A 20,177-nucleotide genomic window follows, 5' to 3' on the forward strand; every position below is an offset into this window, starting at 1 on the left:
ACCTACAGAATTCACACCGTTTGGAATTAAAGAGGAACAGCTGGAAATTCCCCTAACCCTCGGGACCCTCGACAAATGAAATATAAACGGAGTCGGCCTGGCTTTGCCGTTTCATTTCCAACCTGCTTCATCTAATTCAGAGGTCACGGGGGACCAGAGCCGAGCCTGGCAGCAGTGGGCCAGGGTGGCATGGTGGGGCACCCTCTCTTTAGACGTCTGCCACTTGCAAAGATCTGCTGATCTTAGGGCTCTCAGTGTTCACCCGACAGGTCCAGACCTCCTCGCCAAGCACCGAGTATCATTTACCTCTTGTAGGGTCCGAAGCCCCCTGTCATCCTTTGGTTCTTAAATGTAAGTCATACATGGGGGGTACCTATGTTACCTGTCACACTATCTTAGGTATAAGGGGTTAAAATGATCTTAGGGCCATTAAGAGACCCTCTGCGTGACCAGACCTCCTAGCCCAGCACCTGTCTTGGTTTACCTGTTGCAGGTCTGAAGCCCCCTTTTGTCCCCTATTTCCTATCTCTGACTCAGACTTGGGGGCACCTATGCTATCTGTCTCCCCCTGTCAGAGTTAGACTTGTGGAAGTCATGGTGACTGTAGGGCCATTGAACATTACTCTGCTGGTGCTGACCTCTGTGCCCACCACCTGGCCTGCTTTAGACCTGAAGCCCCCTGTCACCCTGTAGTTCTCTTCGCCAACCCCACCTAACTTTGGGTCGAGAGTCAGACCTGCAAAGATACTTTGGTTATCGGAATACTGGGCTTAAAGGTATGGAGGTCATGGTGACCTTAATGTCCACCCTGTAAACCCAGACCCCCTAGTCCACCCAGCACCGGGTTTAGTTTATACCAGTTGTCATTCAGAAGATCCCCGTCATCCTGTAGGCCTTATCTGTAACTCATATCTGGGGGGCAGTTATGTTATCTGTTACCCCCTTTTAGGTATAAGGGGTCAAAATGATCTTAGGGCCATTAAGAGACCCTCTGCAGGTCAAGACTTCCTAGCTCATCACCTAGCTTGGTTTACCTCTTGTAGGGTCTGAAGCCCCCTGCGTGTTATCTGTCACCCCCTCTCAGAGTTAGAGTAGTGGAGGTCATGGTGACTGAAGAGTCTCCCTGCATGTCCAGACCTCCTTGCCCAGCTCCTGGTTTAGTTTATCTGTTGTCAGTCTGAAGCCCCCGGTAATCCTCTAGTTCTTATCTCTAACCCTAACCTTCTAACCTCTTTGTCTAGGTTCAGATCTTCAGCGACTGAATGTCACCTGTCTTCCTTTCACAGGTATTGGAGTTAGAGGTATGGAGGTTATGGTGACTTTAATGTTCACCCTGTAGTCTCAGACCTCCTAGCGCAGCACCTGGCTTGGTTTACCTGTTGTCGGTCTGAAGCCCCCTGTTGTCCTCTAGTTCTTGTCTCTAACTCAGACCTGAGGGGACACCTATGTTATCTGTCACCCTCTCTCAGTTACAAAGGTTAGAGTAGTGGAGGTCATGGTATCCACAGGGCCGTTAAGAGTCACTCTGCACTGAGCTCAGCACCTGGCTTGGTTTACCTGTTAGAGTTCTGAAGACCTCTCTCATCCTGTTGTTCTTCTCCCCAACCCTACTTACCCTTTGTCCAGAGCCAGACCTGAAGGGACACTTAGGTTATCTGTCTACTTGACATGGGCCTAGATATATGGAGGTCATGGTGACCTTAATGTTCACCCTGTTGTCCCAGACCTCCTAGCCCCTTGAAGCCCCCTGTCGTCCTCTAGTTCTTATCTCTGACTTGGGGGGACACCTTTGCTATATGTCACCCTCGCTCATTGTTAGACTTTGAGAGGTCATGGTGACTGTAGGGCCATTAAGCATCACTCTGCTGGTCCAGACCTCTGTGCCCACCACCTGGCTTGCTTTAGACGTGAAGCCCCCTGTCACCCTATAGTTCTCTCTCCCCAAGCCTGCTTAGCTTTGGGTCCAGAGCCAGACCTGGAAGGACACGTAGGTCAACCATCTTTGCCCGTCCATCGTGGCTGCTCCTGTCATTGTGCTAATTCCTTCACTGGTTCCTCTCTCTTTCCAGCCGACACCAGTCATTCTTCACAGCCATTTGTGGTGTGCCACCTCCAGGCGCTGCCACTTCGCCCCGCTCTCGTGTTCCACGTTTCTGACGTGTATCGTTAATAGAACGAGGCTTTCAGTAAGCTCCATCCTTGTTGTCTCTTTGCTTTTCCAAAGTTTGTGTTGGCTTTCCACACTGGTTTTGATCTCCCTCTCTTCTCTGCCCACCATCTTCCTCTTGTCTCCATACCTGTCCAGCCCACCAGAGTCTTCTTCTTTACACATTCCAACGGTGTTATCGTATTAGATCTCGATCGGCTGCACGTGTCGTTTTATTTTGGACCCATCAGCTTCTCTTATGGGCTGTTTGAGGGTCCTTGGTGTGGTTTTCGTGTCTTCAGGCTAAACTGACTCTCCATTCCCCACTGGAAGTAAAAGGATCTGAATGAGTACCAACTCCAAAGATGGTGGCAGCAGTGGGATGAACTCTTTGAGGCCGGGTACTGACACACAAGGTTGAGGCAGATGTCGACAAACCCCCGTCACGTTATAGTTCAGCTCTCTTTGCTAGCGGTATGCTGCCTTTTCATGCGACCGTTGCTGCATACTGTGATTGTCGGCTGCACGAAGACGGCTGATCAAAGATGGCTGCCCTCACAGGCTGCACGAAGATGGCTGTTCAAAGATGGCTGCTGCCAGTTGCGTGAAGACAGCTGATCAAAGATGGCTGCCACCACTGGCTGCACGAAGACGGCTGATCAAAGATGGCTGCCCTCACAGGTTGCGTGAAGATGGCTGTTTAAAGATGGCTGCCTCCAGTTGCGTGAAGATGGCTGTTTAAAGATGGCTGCCTCCAGTTGCGTGAAGATGGCTGATCAAAGATGGCTGCCTCCACTGGATGATCAAAGATGGCCGCCACCAACTGCATGAAGACGGCTGATCAAAGATGGCCATTGTCAGCTCAGCTGCTCAAAGACAACCACCGCCGAGTGTGCAAGGACATCTTGTTGATCAAAGATGGCTGCCACTGTATACGCGAAGATGGCTGATTGAAGAGTGCCTTCACCCAGCAGCAACAGCAGTCACAGCATGCAGCCACAGATGCCTGAAACAGTGGCGCCAGTGTCACACCTACTGCAAGTAATTTAACATGGCAATGCACGCCATTGGCTGCTTCTAACCTTTCCAAACCTTGAACAACTAAGCTGGGTAACAGGTATGTGAACTGACCTGGTGTAGAGGCTCATGGAACATAAAACACAGCGACAACGTAAATATGTGATGTCGGTTTAAGTGTGAAGCCATCGTTTTTTTTATGTGATTTTTAGAAAACTCCATTTTTTGAAAAATAATATTCAGCCTTGGGCTAAAAACGAAAAAAAAAAATAATAATTATCCCTCAAAGAGTTAAAGCGTTTCCCACAGCAGCTCCTCAGCAGTAAGTGCCTGCCGTTTGCCTGTTGCTCACAGCCTGGTCTTTATGGCTTTGGATGCCACAGCCGAGATCACAGAAGTTCTCAACGAGTTCCACTCGATGTCCCCGGACTGATTCAGTTCTGATGCCGCAATCTCTAATTTTCATGGTTTTAGTCCTGTCAGCATTCATGGTGAGCCCCCAAAACCCCCGAGTCTTCCTGTGGTTCTTATCCATAACCCTAGCTAACCCTTCAATGAAGCCCACCAGGGTGATCCCCCCCATACCATGAGAAACAAAGAACGAGAATGGTGTGAGCTAACCCAGCGGCACCCTCGCAGCTCTCGGTTGCCCATTGCAGGCCTCGATGCCCCATCACCTTTGCCCAGGTCCCTTCATTTCTGTTTCAGTTCACTTTGGTTGAATCATCTCCTGCTGTTCATCTGCGCTGCGTTGGCCTGACAAGTCCGAGGTTACCCTCTTTACTTGAACACCAACATTTCTTTAGAACATCACATTTGCTTTTTGGAAAATGAATGCTTAGAAATTGGATTATTTCACACGGAGTTAAACATCTCAGATAAGACTTGGAAAACAAAAAAAATCTGGAGGGGGGCCGAGAAAGCACTGTAGCCACGTCACTGGGCGCTCAAATTTCAAAGGAAGATGGCGGAGAGACAAAGAGAGACTGCTCTCCACTTCAGCAACTCCCGACAAAGGAAAAGGACAAAGGCAGGAAGAAGACAAAGAAGAAGAAGAAGAAATGGAGTAAAGACTCTGGTGTGGTGGACATGTATAAGAAGAGGGATATGGTGTGCCAAGGAAAGGAGACCAAAACCAGGTGGAGATGGCTGAAAGAAGGTGCTGACAAAGCGAGATTGACCTTCATTTCAGCAACTCCAGACAAAGGGAAAGAAGAAGAAGATGATGATGATGATGATGATGATGGAGTGAAGACTCTGGTGTGCTGGACATGTATGGAGACAAGAGGAAGATAGTGTGCCAAGGGTACCAAACCCAGATGGAGGAAACTGAATGGAATAAGGAGATGGCTGGAAGGTGAAGCTGATGACAAAGAGAGATTGACCCTAACTTCAACAACTCCAGACAAAGGAAAAGGCCAAAGGGGGGAAGAAGAAGACGATGATGATGATGGTCACGTTTGATTTTCAAACAAACATTCAGAAGAAGAAGATGGAATGAAGACTCCAATGGGCTGGGCATGTACAGAAGAAGAAGAAGAAGAAGAATTTGAAGAAGAAGAAGAATAACAACACAAAGTTGAGATGAATACTCTGGAGGTCCGGACGCGTATGGAGACAAGAGGAAGACAATGTGCTGAGGTGAGGGAAATGAAGAATCCAGATGGAGGAGACTGGATAGAATAAGGAAATGGCTGGAAGTTGAAGGTGCTGCAAACAAGAGCGTGACCTCCATTTCAGCAACTCCAGACAAAGGGAAAGCCTAAAGAGAAAGAAGATGAAGACGATGGTCGCGTTTGATTTTCACACAAACCATTCAGAAGAAGAAGAAGATAGAATGAAGACTCTTAATGGGCTGGGCATGTACAGAAACAAGAAAAATATGTTGTGCCGAAGAGACAGCAGTCCGCGTTCTCGTACGAGATGCTGTTTTCCCTCACGCCAGCTGCCAGACCGGCCTGCATATTTTTTTACTAGACCGGTGGGCAGGGGGGCACGAGACCAACAAGCGTTTCTGCGGAGCCAAGTGAGAGCCGGCTCCAGATGGCTGCAATCACGTTTTTGATGGCGAAGTGTTCTGCTTTAACAGTCCTGTTTTTCAGAAATACAGACATCGGGGTCTCGTAAAGCGCAGCTATAAAAGTGCAAGTTTTCAGGCCACAAGTGATAGTTAGCAATGTTGTTCATTTACACATTCCTACGGTTTTACCGTATTGGATCGCGGTCACCCACACGTACCGTTTTATTTCAGACCCTCTGATGGGCTGTTTGAGGGTCCTTTGTGTGGTTTTCGTGTCTTCAGGCTAAACTGACTCCCATCTTGGATCAGAATGAGCACCGACTCTGAAGTGCCCGCACCAGAGAATGGTGGCAGCGTTGGGATTGAAGCGTTTCCCACAGCAGCTCCTCACCATTAAGTGATTGTTACTTCTAATCACAGTACAAAGAGCTCATCTCTCCACATCTTCAGCAAGAAAGTCAAATGCAGCAGCGCCCCCTGTGGGACCCTGATGACCTCACAGATGAAACGACAGCAGATAGAAAGCAAAAAATTCCCATAGCAGGATATTGCCACCATCTTGCTTTAGCACAGGGTCAGCACTAGGCAGCTGATGAGCGGTGCCCGGTCTTCACCAGGCATAGCACTTGGATTTGTGTCTCATCAGACCGCAGGATCTTCCCCCTCAAGTTCACAGATGCCAAGTGGGCCGTCATCTGCTTTTACCCCGTGAGTGGCTTCAGTCCGGCGACTTCAGTCCTGCTGCTCAGATGGCTGTACGTCTGGCAGGTTCTTCTCCGAGACTCAGTCAGTGCGACCTCGAAGTTCTTCTTCACATCCTTGACTAAGACTCGTTACTCAGTAGGGCCGGACAACAAACTCTAGGAAGAGTCCTGGTGGTCCCAGTCTTGAGACCACCAAGCAGTGTCACCAACTGCCTAGGAGCTCACTGATGCCCTTAATACAGGTCTGGGAGGAGATCCCCCAGGACAACACCCGCCATCTCATCAGGAGCAGGCCCAGACTTTGTAAGGGGTCCATACGGGCATGTGGGGGTCATACACACTACTTAGCCACATTAGGAGTCGCCACCACGAAATTCACACAAGTTGAATCGGCCTGAGATTTCAGTTTTTGACTTTAATTTTTCATGTGATGTTCATTCAGCCCTCAGTGGGTCGGTGATGGTGGTTTCCATTGACCACTGGTACTTCATTTTGTTCTCAACGAATTACACAGGATGACTCCGTAAAGATGTAACACTTGAGCAGTTCGTTCATTGAGATCCAATGTGTGATTGAAGTGTTCCCTTCATTTTTTGAGCTGTTTAGATTGATTGGAAGATACCATAAAGTAGATAGGGAAATGGATAGGCATGAAAGGCGCTATAAAATAAGAAAGGCCCCATATCATGGTAGGTGGCAGGTGGGCTCAGTGGTGGCACTGCTGCCTCACAGTAAGGAGACCAAGGTTTGTGTCACAAGACCTTCCTGTGTGGAGTCAGCATGTTCTCCTTTTGTGGTTCAGGTGGATTGGCGATATTAAACTGGCACATGTGTGTGTGTGTTCACCCTGTGATGGACAGGCACCCTGTCCTGGGTTTGTTTCCTGCCTTGCACCCTATGGTAGTAGGGGGAAGCTCCAGAAGACCCCCACATCCCTGTTCAGGAAAAAGTGGTTCAGAAAATAACTGACTATATGATAGTTACAGAAAAGGTAACATACAATAGATAGAAATGAAAGGCACTATATGATAGATAGATAGATAGATAGATAGATAGATAGATAGATAGATGTGAAAGACGCTATATAATAATTCGATGGATATGAAAGGCACTATATAATAGATTGATAGATTGATAGATAAATGTGAAAGGCGCTATATAATAATTAGCTGGATATAAAAGGCACTATATGATTGATAGATAAATGTGAAAGGCGCTATATAATAATAATAATAAATAGATAGATGAAAGGCACTATATAATAGATAGATAGATGTGAAAGATGCTATATAATAATTCGATGGATATGAAAGACACTATATAATAGAGGAAAGGCACTATATAAGTGATAGATAGATAGATAGATAAAAGGCACAATATAATAGATACATAGATAGAAATAGATAGATAGATGTGAAAGGTGCTATATAATAAATGGATATGAAAGGCACTATATAATCAATAGATAGATATGAAAGGCACTATATAAGTGATAGATAGATAGATGTGAAAGGCGCTATATAATAGATAGATAGATAGATGTGAAAGGCACTACAACTGGTGATGCTGATTTTAAGATGCTGTGGTTAAACACAGGAGGTCCCAGCCACGTGGACTTTATTTCTATTTTAAAAAGTGAAGCACAGCGCCCCCTGGGGTGCCTGATGTTCTCGGCCTTGTGGTTCCCCGTCACGTTGTTTGCGGTTTCTTTGGTTTTATTTTGTCCTCCATGTCCGAGCAGAGAGCTCAGGCTCAGTCCTTGCCGGTGTGTGATGGAGGGCCGCGTTTCATTTCGTTTCCGTTGCTCGTCTTTTTGTCCCATTAAATGAGCCCTGCTGTCATTCAGAACGGCTGGCACGTTGTGATCTTCTACCGCAGCGTCCCATAAAGAGCCCACAGAGTGGAGGCAGCCACGCCAGCAGCTCCAAGTGTTGCCTTTGGCTCTCTGTTCGGTGGTCCTCCACAGTTAATCCCCTCTCATTATTCTCAGGGGAAAGATTTTATACCTCATTACGAGTCCATAAATGGCTGAGCTGTTCTGAACGTTTTATTTGATGGAAATCACTGGTGGATTTTCCAGACAATTTGCAAGCTGAGACGAAAAAAACACAAGGAATAAAACAACAGAATTCAACAATGGCTTGGTAGACCAGGATGGCCTGCGCTTGACTTGTTAGCCGATGGTGGAGCAGACAGAAGAGGGCCCGTCCTCCGAAGGGGGTCACCGATGTGAATGACAATGAGGAGACGCTAAACTGAGCCGACTCTTCACAGACTGGGCTGTGTTTAAAGCAGCTGCCACCTGTGGTCATCTGATCATCTTAGAGGAGCAGGCGTCATTGGGCATTCAGCACATTAACAAGTGACATGGGTGACACTGGAGACATGTGTCCTGCTGAAAGACCTTAAGACTGCTCTCAGATGCCCTAAGGACAAGCGAGGACAAACCCATCTGGGGGCATCAAAGTGAGAACATGGCAAGGGCATTCCTAGCCACTTTCAGGTCACCGGAGACACACAGCAAGTGTGACAGGGGATCTGTCATCATCACAGCAGGGCTGCCCCCATAAACGTTTTAAATACGCCCCAAACAAAATACCTGCAAGAAAGTCCATCCCTTCTTGGGAGGAGCAGACGTGAGAAGAACTTTGCTGAACATGAAGCCACTGCTGGAGCAGACCACACACCTGGCCGAGGACTTGGGAAACGTACAGACCAGATGACTGAGTCCTTCGCAGACGTCTTCAACTTCAGGACCACCACCATTATACGGGTGACCAAGAAGTCCTCTGTCACTCGCCTCAATGACCATGTCACCGGGAACTGCTTCAAGAGGCTTGCCTCGGACCACCTGAAAGCCACGTCACAAGACCCTCTCCAGTTTGCCTGTCACCTGAGGATGCCATATTATCTGCTCTTCATCGGGACAAAACAGACACTTCTGCTAGAGTTCAACTCCATCATCCCTCAGAAGGCTCATGGGAAAGTTGGGCCTGTTTGGTATGCAGCTGGATCCCAGAGTTCCAAACCGAGAAACACCAGACAGTCCGCCATCGGAAACACCACCTCCAGCAGCATCACACCGAGTACCGGAGCCCCCCGTCCACTCCACGTCCATCTCTAACGCCATCATGACGTCTGCCGAAGACACAACAGTGCTGGGTTGTGTCACCGGAATGGACGACTGGCAGACGGGTGTAACTGCAACAATCTGCCCCTCAACGGGGACGAGGACGAAAGAGACGATTGTTGACTTCCAAAAGTCCGACACGATGGAAACTGGTCAGGAGCACCGCATGTCCGAGTGGACACCTGGGAGCCGAACCTCACCTGGACAATTATCAGCGCTTCCAAAAAAAAAACAAACAAGAAAGCTCTGCAGCATCTCCACTTCCTCTGGTGGCAGATGAGGAAGATGAGTCCCATTTCTCACCCCATTCTACGACCTGACCAGATGCATCGCTTTCGGGAAGCACCGAAGGTCCTACAAAGTGATAGTCAAGACCATTCTAGACCTCTCCACCCATCCGTTAAATCTTTTATCAAGCATTCCATCTGCAAAGTCTACAGTGTTATGGTGGACCACTCTAACCCCTTCCAGGGTCTCTTTGTCCCACTTCCATCTGGCTGAAGGTGCTGTGGCATCTAAACCAGTTCTGGCAGGTTCTGCTACAACTTCTAACCCCTGGCCATCCAGACTCTGAATTCTCTGCTTCCCCCCTATTAGTCGGTCAACCAGATCTGGGAGCATTGGAATCAATTTGGAACCAAACGTCAACGAATTCCAATGACCTAAGAAGATATGAAAACTGGTTGACTGTCCATTGGGCGAAGTGACGGGGAGCTGTGATCTTGGAAAGAGTGCCCACCGTATCCTGGAGTAAGACGGTCCCCACAAGTTGTAAAGGAACTCTTACCTTCGTGTCGTACTGCTGATCCACACGTCATTTCCGTTTGTCACAGGATGCCATTTCCTACAACAATTAAACTGCTTAGGGGGCCAAGTGGTGGACAGGAGGACGATGAAGGAGTTAAGACATCACATTCAGACTCAGAAAGTCACCACACCTCCCCATGAATGTCATTCAGACAAGAATTTGAACTTCTGGAACTCGATTACCAGTCAGGGTCACTCCTGAGATCTTCAGGAAATATCATTACGTGCCAGTGTATGCTGCAATATGGTGTATGCCTAGGATGGCAATAAAGTCACATGACTTGACTTGACTTGATGGACACCACTTATAACATCACCCAATTCTTAAGGTGTTACCCTGTCCATAATCCTTTTCTTCCCATACTTGAGCCCACTTTGCACCCCTCTGCAGTCAGAGCCCATCATCTGATGCCCGCATTTTGTCTTTCCTCGCCTGTTCTTTTGACGGCGCCCGCTAACATCTGAATTCAAGTTCGGCTTTGTTTCGACCTGATGCTTACTGGAGCGGCCCCCTCGTATTTTGACTGCCCTTGTCCATTGTCTATGTTAGCTCTCCACCACACTCCTCGGGAACGTTATTTTGTGTCACTGTATGCTGCAGTAGGGTGTATGGATGGTATGATAGGATAGCCACAGTGACGTGAACCTGTGAGTCTGGGCAGAGCAAGTGGTGGACCTGAGGAGGATGAGGAAGTCCACGGAGGCTGGACTCATAAAGTGACCACACCACCACCTGAATGTCCTTCAGACAAGAATTAGAATCTCTAGCCCACGATACCAGTAAGAGTCAGTCCTGAGATCTTCAACAAACGTTATGACGTGTTACTGTATGCTGCAATATGGTGTATGCATAGTAAGACAATCTAAGTGACATGACTTGATGGAGATCATTTTTAACATCACCTAATTCTCATAGGGGTTCTCCCCTCTCCATAACTCTTTGCCTCTCTTGTTTGAGCCCTTTTTGTACCCCTACACCACACACACACCTTGTCCTGAACTTCTACTCGATTCAGAATGAGAGCCGCTCATCTGGCCTGTTCCCTTTAATCAGCTAACATTCAGATCCAAGCTCGGAATTTGTTTTGACCTGAGGATGAGGAAGTCCACTGAGGCCCCATCTCTGGCCCACAATACCAGTCAGGGTCAGTCCTGAGATCTTCAACAAACGTTATGACGTGTTACTGTATGCTGCAATATGGTGTATGCAATGGATGACAATGTAATCAGCTAACATTCAGATCCAAGCTCGGATTTGTTTTGACCTGATGCTTACTGGAGCAGCCCCCTTGTGTTCTTATTTCCTTCATCCTGTGTCTACGTAGACACTCCACCGCACTCCTGGGGAACCTGACTTTGTGCTACTGTATGCTGCAATATGGCCTATTGATGCAATGAAAATGAAGACACTGTAACCTGAACCTGAGGAGGATGAAGATGCTTACGGAGTCCTTAGGCACAGTCAGACTCAGAAAGTGGCCACACCACCATCTGAATGTCCATCAGACTGGCGTTAGCCTCTCTGGAACTTGATACCAGCCAGGGTGAGTCCTGAGATCTTCAAGAAATGTTATTCCGCGTCACTGTATGCCGCAATGTGGTGTACGCATAGGAGGACAATAAAGTCTCATGACTTGATGGACACCACTTGTAACATCACCCAATTGTCAAGGGGTTCTCCCTTCTCTGTTATCCTATGCTTCCCTTGCTTGAGCCCATTTTGCACCCCCTTACAGTCAGAGCTCCTCGTCTGATGCCCGCATTTCGTCTTTCCTTGCCTGTTCTTTTGATGGTGCCCACTAACATCTAAATTCAAATTCTGATTTGTTTCAACCTGATGCTTACTGGAGCAGCCCCCTTGTGTTGTGTGTCCTTGTCCTGTGTCTATCTTAGCACTCCACCACACTCCTCGAGAACATTAGTTTGTGTCATTGTATGCTGCAGTACGGTGTATAGATGGTATGATAGGAAAGCCACTTTAATTTGAACCTGAGAGTCTGGGCAGAACAAGTGGTGGACCTGAGGAGGATACGGAAGTCCACGGAGGCTGGGCTCAGAAAGTGGTGACACCACCACCTGAATGTCCTTCAGACAAGAACTAGAATCTCTGGCTTACGATACCAGTCAGGGTCAGTCCTGAGATCTTCAAGAAACGTTATGACGTGCCACTGTGTGCTGCAATATGGTGTATGCATAGTAAGACAATCTAAGTGACATGACTTGATGGACATCATTTTTAACATCACCTAATTTTCATAGGGGTTCTCCCCTTCTCCATAACTCTTTGCCTCCCTTGTTTGAGCCTGTTTTTTTGCCCCCACCCCACCTTCCACACACACAGACCTTGTCCTGAACTTCCACTCGATTCAGAATGAGAGCCGCTCATCTGGTGCTCGTCTTTCGTCTTTTCTCGCCTGTTCCTTTTAATCAGCTAATATTCAGATCCAAGCTCGGATTTGTTTCGACCTGATGCTTACTGGAGCAGCCCCCTCGTGTTGTGATTGTCCTTGTCCTGTGTCTATGTTAGCACTCCACTGCACTCCTCGAGAATGTTACTTCTTGTTATTGTATGCTGCAATATGGTGTATAGATGGTATGATAGGAAAGCCACTGTGACTTGAACCTGTGAGTCTATGCAGAGCAAGTGGTGGACCTGAGGAGGATGAGGAAGTCCACTGAGGCCCCATCTCTGGCCCACGATACCAGTCAGGGTCAGTCCTGAGATCTTCAAGAAACATTATGACGTGTTACTGTATGCTGCAATATGGTGTATGCAATGGATGACAATGTAATCAGCTAACATTCAGATCCAAGCTTGGATTTGTTTTGACCTGATGCTTACTGGAGCAGCCCCCTTGTGTTCTTATTTCCTTCATCCTGTGTCTACGTAGACACTCCACCGCACTCCTGGGGAACCTGACTTTGTGCTACTGTTTGCTGCAATATGGCCTATTGATGGAATGAAAATGAAGACACTGTAACCTGAACCTGAGGAGGATGAAGATGTTTACCAAGTCCTCAAGCACATTCAGACTCAGAAAGTGGCCTCACCACCACCTGAATGTCCATCAGACTGGCATTAACCTCTCTGGAACTTCATACCAGCCAGGGGGAGTCCTGAGATCTTCAAGAAATGTTATTTTGTGCCAATGTATGCTGCAATGTGGTGTATGCACAGGATGGCAATAAAGCCTCAAGACTTGACTTGATGGACACCACTTGTAACATCACCCAATTGTCAAGGGGTGACCCTGTCCATAATCCTTTTCTTCCTATGCTTGAGCATGTTCTGTATCCCCCTAGGTCAACACCCTGAACTTAATCTTGATTAAGTATGGGAGCCACTTACTTGGCGATTGAGTTTCGTCTTTTCTCGCCTTTTTAATCAGTTAACATGTGAATCTAAGCTTTTCAATTGATGCTTACTGGAGCAGCCTCCCTGTGGTCTTACTGCCCTCGTCCCGTGTCTGTGTAGACACTCCACCGGTCCTGGGGAACCTGGCTTAGTGTGGCTGTATGCTGCAATATGTCGTATGGACGGAATGACAATGAAGACACTTTAACTTCAACCTGAGAGTCCGGGCAGAGCAAGTGGTGGACCTGAGGAGGGTCAAGACATCTACTGCTACCACCTGAATGTCCTTCACACACGCATTAGCCTCTCTGGCCCTCAATTAACAGTCAGGGTGAGTCCTGAGATCTTCAGGAAATGTTATTCCGTGCCACTGTATGCTGCAATGTGGTGTTTGCATAGGATGAGAATAAAGTCTTATGACTTGACTTGATGGACACCAATTCTCATGGGGTTCTCCTCGCTCTATTATCCTGTGCTTCCCTTGTTTGCGGCCACTTGTACCCTCGTAAAGACAGAGCTGCTCGTCTGGTGCCCGCATTTTGCCTTTCGTTGCTTGTTCTTTTGACAGGGTCCACAAACATCTCAATCCAAGCTTGGATTTGTTTTGACCTGATGCTTACTGGAGCAGCTCCCTCGTGTTCTGATTGCCCTCATCCTGTGTCTATGTTAGCACCGCATCGCGGTCCTGGTGAATGATATTTCGTGTCATTGTATGCTGCAGTATGGTGTATGGATGGTATGATAGGAACGCCACAGTAATTTGAACCTGAGAGTCCAGGCAGAGCAAGTGGTGGACCTGAGGAGGATGAAGATGTTTATGGAGTCCTAAGGCACATTCAGACTTAGAAAGTGGTCACACCACCATCTGAATGTCCTTCAGACAGGTGTTAGCCTCTCGGGCCCTCAATTACCAGTTAGGGTGAGTCCTGAGATCTTCAAGAAATGTTATTTTGCGCCACTGTATGCTGCAATGTGGTGTATGGATGGTATGATAGGAAAGCCACAGTAGTTTGAACCTAAGAGTCCAGGCAGAGCAAGTGGTGGACCTGAGGGAGGATGAAGATGTTTATGGAGTCCTAAGGCACATTCAGACTCAGAAAGTGACCACACTACCATCTGAGTGTCCTTCAGACAGACGTCATCCTCTCTGGCCTGCGATACCAGCCAGGGCAACTCCAAAATGTTATTTTGTGCCACTGTATGCTGCAATGTGGTGTATGCATAGGATGAGAATAAAGTCTTATGACTTGACTTGATGGACACCAATTCTCATGGGGTTCTCCTCGCTCTATTATCCTGTGCTTCCCTTGTTTGCGCCCACTTGTACCCTCCTACAGACAGAGCTGCTCGTCTGGTGCCCGCATTTTGTCTTTTGTTGCTTGTTCTTTTGACAGGGTCCACAAACATCTCAATCCAAGCTTGGATTTGTTTTGACCTGATGCTTACTGGAGCAGCTCCCTCGTGTTCTGATTGCCCTCATCCTGTGTCTATGTTAGCACCGCATCGCGGCTCTGGTGAATGATATTTCGTGTCATTGTATGCTGCAGTATGGGGTATGGATGGTATGATAGGAAAGCCACAGTAGTTTGAACCTAAGAGTCCAGGCAGAGCAAGTGGTGGACCTGAGGGAGGATGAAGATGTTTATGGAGTCCTAAGGCACATTTAGACTTAGAAAGTGGTCACACCACCATCTGAATGTCCTTCAGACAGGTGTTAGCCTCTCGGGCCCTCAATTACCAGTTAGGGTGAGTCCTGAGATCTTCAAGAAATGTTATTTTGCGCCACTGTATGCTGCAATGTGGTGTATGCATTGGATGACAATAAAGCCACTTGACTTGATAGACATCATTTGTAACGACACCCAATTTTCATGGGGTTACCTTCTCCATAACTCTTTGCCTCCCTTGCTTGAGCCTGTTTTGTACCCAACCTCGAGAATGTTATTTCGTGTCATTGTATGCTGCAGTACGGTGTATGGATGGTATGATAGGAACGCCACAGTAATTTGAACCTGAGAGTCCAGGCAGAGCAAGTGGTGGACCTGAGGGAGGATGAAGATGTTTATGGAGTCCTAAGGCACATTCAGACTCAGAAAGTGACCACACTACCATCTGAATGTCCTTCAGACAGACGTCATCCTCTCTGGCCTGCGATACCAGCCAGGGCAACTCCAAAATGTTATTTTGTGCCACTGTATGCTGCAATGTGGTGTATGCATAGGATGGTGATAAACCAACTTGATTTGCTGGACAACCATTTGTACCGACACCCAGTCCTCATGGGGTCTTCCCCTCTCCATAACCTTTTGCTGACCCCTTGCTCGACCCCGTCTACGTATACAGTTGAAGACGCGTCTCGTCCTTTGGATCAGACCACGCGCACTAACATCTGCACTCCGGCTCGGCCGTGTTGTGAGCAGACGCTTACAGGAGGAGCCCCCCCTCACCTACTTCTTTTTCTGATCCCGTACGCGTCAGGCGTGCCTCACGTATCTGCGGCCAGCTCTCCACCACAGCGCGTTGGCGCGTCTCTCGATGGTCGTATCTCACGCACACGCCGAATGCCCGCCGTATTTAATGGGCACATTCCTCAGCTCCGGCCTGCTGCAGCCCCTCGTGACGCCAGGGCTTCATAAAACGGCAGCAGTAAAGAGAGACTTGAAGGGCCCGCCGTCAGCCGCTTCGTTTGCTCGCACACGTTTTTGTAATTTGTTTGCTTTTATAGGAACGCAAAGTTTTCAAATTGTTTTTTTCTAAAGAATCCACCATTTGGCCGTCCACTGGTGGTGTCGTTCGGGCAGACCAATGAATGATCGCTGATGGGCAGACTGCTCGCCCTAGTCGGTCAGTGACACACCGTGGGGAGATGTGCCCACCGTGGGGTCACTTGCACTGCTCACGTTTTAGCTTATGTTCTCAGGTCAAAGTCCCGCCCCCTGATGTCACTGCTGCTCACTCCAGACTCCGCCCCTTCTGGTCCCTGACTAAAAGGCACCCGACACTGGTGGTCCGGATCCATTTGACTGGAAGTGCAGCCATCGCAATCAGATCACAATTCTATAAGACATTCTTATATATGTTGACAATTAACTTGGGAATCCCACCTGGGACCCCCAAACATTCCCGGCTGCTGACTTGAGGTACATCAATCGGCTTTCACCTTATATAGCGCCTTTGATAATAAAATTCACAACAGCGAGCACATGCAGGCGATGGGGACCAACAGGTAATTTCTTCAGTCTTTATTTCATATACTGGGGGGTCCCACTATTATTGTGGGGGGCTCACAGTAGCTGCATTTTCATTCCAATCCTCAACACAAGTCAGGATGCTCGTCACTGGAGGCCATCCTCATCCTCAGTGGGGACCTCAGCAGACCTTCATCTTCTGCATGGCACCTGACCACATGATAAACCGTCTTACCTGCACCTTCATAACGTACCCCAGGCCGAGGGGGGGAGTGGGGATGGTGGGAGGGGTCACCTTGGTAATCCAAGCGAGAGCTATGGGGGGGCCGTTATGATTAACCCTTACAGTTCCATCCACATCACCAGGTGTAGGCCTGAAAGTCCCCATTATCCTGTAGTCCACGTCTCTAGATCTCGTATTATCATTTTCTAAAACAAGGCCGGGTGGGCCGGGGGGTCTCTCAGTTACAAAAGAAAGATACTGGAGATCGCATGACCTTAGGGGTCTTATGGCTCACCCAGCAGTTCCAGGGCTTTGGGTCCAGCACCAGGTGATGAGTCTCAGCCAGGTCAGGTTGCCTGCTGTAGCCCCCCCCTGTCATCCTGTCCTTCACATCCTTAAATCCTACTAAATGATTTTCAAAGACAGGGACGGGTGGGCACAAAGCTTATCCACATCTCACTCCCAGGTTTAGGGGTTAGACAGGTGGAGGTCCTGGCGATCTTGGGACCCTTAAGGTTCACCCAGCAGTTCCAGAGTTCTGGCTCAACTGCTGGCTTGCTTACTTGCTGTAGCCCCCCAGAAGCCCCTCGGTCGTCTTGAACTCTACTGAACCCTTCAATGAAAACCCAACATTGACAACCAACCCCACCTGAACCTCAAGGGCACCAAGTGGATATTAAAAAGGTTTTGTCTTTTTGATTGAAGCACAAAACTAAATGCAAGAAAAAAGGTGGGAGACACACAGCTGACGGGCCACCTTGAGCTCGTCACCTGCTGTTGGCAGTTCAAGTATACGGCAGGTGACAATGACGGGCAGCTGCCGGGACCTGACAGCCCCTCTACCTGGGGGTCTAGTGCACCCACCCAAACTCCAACCTCTTACCACTTCCAAAGGACTTGGCTAGCCCAGGTCCTGTCATCGGATTGGCTGGCCCAGCGCTGACTCAGCTGTGGAATGGCCAATAGGGGGAGGTGGCTTGATGGCTGAGGTCTTCAGGACTCTGGACAAATCCAAATCATATTATGGGATATCATCTCCTGTTGAATTCTGCCCTGTCCTTGTCATATTATTATTGCACTATTACATTGTATTGAGGATGACTTGTGTTCTGTTCTGTGTATTGGGTTATATGGACCCCCCCACCCCCCACCCCCGTTCTGTTTGACACCCACTGCACGCCCAACCTACCTGGAAAGGGGGCTCTCTGAACTGCCTTTCCTGAGGTTTCTTCCATTTGTTTTCCTTGTCTTCTTAGAAGGTCAAAGCTGGGGGGCTGTCAAGAGGCAGAGCCTGTTAAAGCCCATTGGGCTACTATATAAAAATAAATGGTATTGTATTGTATTGTATTGTATTGTATTGTACTGTATTGTATTGTATTGTATTGTACTGTATTGTATTGTACTGTATTGTATTGTACTGTATTGCTCTGCTCAGGGTCTTTTCAAGTTTAAGAATCCAAAACACAGAAGGTGCAGTCTTGACAGAATTCACAGTGTCTTACTCCTAATTCAGTTTTCACTAACATTTAACACAAAGGGGATAAGGAATAAGCGGCCAAATAATGTGGTGGACAGGAGGACGTCAGGGACTTTCAGAACTCGACTTGATGTTACTTTAGGAGAATTAAGTGGACAGGACTGGTGAGCCTTGTGGGGCTCAATGGCCTGATCTCGTCTCGAGTGTTCTAATGTCCTAATATGAAAAGGTGCCGTATTACAGACAGATGCTAAAGGGTCAAAGTTATAGATATACTGTATAGACAGTTATGAAAGGCACTATGACAGATGAACAGATATGAAAGGAGCAATTTAATAGATATATAGACAGAAAGATGAAAGTCACTTTATGGTACAGATATGACACTATTTAATAGATATAAATATAGATATGAAAGGCACTATATGTACAGATATGACACTATTTAATAGATATATAGATATGAAAGGCACTATATGTACAGATATGACACTATTTAATAGATATATAGATATGAAAGGCACTATATGACAGATATGACATTTAATAGATATATAGATAGATATATATATGCACTATATGTACAGATATGACACTATATGTACAGATATGACACTATTTAATAGATATATAGATATGAAAGGCACTATATGTACAGATATGACTATTTAATAGATATATAGATAGATATGAAAGGCACTATATGTACAGATATGACACTATTTAATAGATATAAATATAGATATGAAAGGCACTATATGTACAGATATGACACTATTTAATAGATATAAATATAGATATGAAAGGCACTATATGTACAGATATGACACTATTTAATAGATATATAGATATGAAAGGCACTATATGTACAGATATGACACTATTTAATAGATATATAGATATGAAAGGCACTATATGTACACTGACTATTTAATAGATATAAATATAGATATGAAAGGCACTATATGTACAGATATGACTATTTAATAGATATATAGATAGATATGAAAGGCACTATATGTACAGATATGACACTATTTAATAGATATATAGATATGAAAGGCACTATATGTACAGATATGACACTATTTAATAGATATATAGATATGAAAGGCACTATATGTACAGATATGACACTATTTAATAGATATAGATAGATATGAAAGGCACTATATGTACAGATATGACACTATTTAATAGATATATAGATATGAAAGGCACTATATGTACAGATATGACACTATTTAATAGATATATAGAAAGGCACTATATGTACAGGATATGATAGATATGAAAGGCACTATATATGCACTATATGTACAGATATGACACTATTTAAGGCACTATATGTACAGATATGACACTATTTAATAGATATATAGATATGAAAGGCACTATATGTACAGATATGACACTATTTAATAGTGTGACAGATAGGAGGCGCTGTCGTCCCCTTGAATCCTCGGACCAGACGCCAGATTAAAGTCCAAAATAATGACTTTAATATTTTCAAATGTGCACAAAGCACCTCCACCGCCACAGTATACAATAATTAATAATCAATACAATTCACAATAACCACAATAATCCTCCACACCTCCCAGCAGCTCAGTCACCCTTCCTCCCAACTCGTCCTTTTTAAAGTTCTTGACCCAGCAGTGTTTTTCTCTCTTTCTGTCCATCTGACTTTGCAACACTTCCAGGTCGGATGAAAACTCCTTTTTCTTCAACCTGGAAGTACGTCATTTCTTCTGTCCTTGTGACTGGGACATACTTCCGGGCTGTAAATATTCCTTGAGCCTCCCTGCGACGTCCTCTGGTGGTCCCCATGGTATCCAGCAGGGCTGTGAATAAAGACTCTAATGTCCATGATTCCCTGCTGGCATTCGGGGCACCTCCATGCTGCAGGGAGGGCTCCATCTGGCAGCCTGGGGGTATTGGCCAGGATGAACTGCCGGTCATACACCACTATAGACAGACAGACAGACAGACAGACAGATAGATAGATAGATAGATAGATAGATAGATAAATATGTGAAAGGCACTATATGATAGATAGATAGATAGATAGATAGATAGATAGATAGATAGATAGATAGATAGATAGAGT

The sequence above is a fragment of the Polypterus senegalus genome, chromosome 2 (assembly GCF_016835505.1).
Source record: "Polypterus senegalus isolate Bchr_013 chromosome 2, ASM1683550v1, whole genome shotgun sequence".
NCBI lineage: Eukaryota > Metazoa > Chordata > Cladistia > Polypteriformes > Polypteridae > Polypterus > Polypterus senegalus.